The following is a 589-nucleotide window of genomic DNA, read 5'->3' on the forward strand; positions in this document are numbered from 1 at the left end:
CCAGTAATGACAGGCGGAGGAAACAGGACATAATTGTTCTCGGACACAACTCTTTGTGGATTCATAAGTAGTCCGCACTAAATGAAGACATCCATATAAGGACTTCAGTGTTGTTACTGCTGCTCTATTTCTTGAATCCTCAACAAATCTTGAGACTGACAGAAATCCACATAGGGTTTGAATGTGATCACAAAGTTCTCTATGCATCCTACCATGCACAAAAGAATCGGCTTCTCTTTGCATTTATTCAATACATTCCAGCACATTATTAAAACATTGTCTGATGTCATTTTCATTGCTACTTACTCCCAAAAGTAAAAACTGTACTTGAAAAGAAAACAGGATGACTTTGAATAGCATCATTGTAAAATTGTGAGGAAGAGCTGAGCAAGTCTTTTACATATATTTCCTGGTCTGAGAGTGACTTCCTGCTTAAACAGGAAGTAATGGATACCAAAAAAGGCAGAAATGCATGTGTGAATGGAGAATGTATGTGTGTGAAAGCAGAAATGTATGTATGTATGTGAAAGGAGAATGTATGTGTGTGAGAGTGCCAGAATGAATTATGGCTTTTACGGGCCCTCACATA

The 589-nt window shown here is 37.9% G+C and overlaps 1 protein-coding gene across 1 annotated transcript in view; it reads right to left on the reverse strand.

The window, feature by feature from the left end:
* The window catches only part of LOC107669262 (uncharacterized), a 42,925-nt gene that overhangs the window by 14,062 nt on the left and 28,274 nt on the right, over positions 1-589 (reverse strand). The window lies entirely within an intron of this gene.

This window comes from Sinocyclocheilus anshuiensis, unplaced genomic scaffold, assembly GCF_001515605.1.
Source record: "Sinocyclocheilus anshuiensis isolate Anshui unplaced genomic scaffold, SAMN03320099.WGS_v1.1 scaffold632, whole genome shotgun sequence".
In the NCBI taxonomy this organism is placed as follows: Eukaryota; Metazoa; Chordata; class Actinopteri; order Cypriniformes; family Cyprinidae; genus Sinocyclocheilus; species Sinocyclocheilus anshuiensis.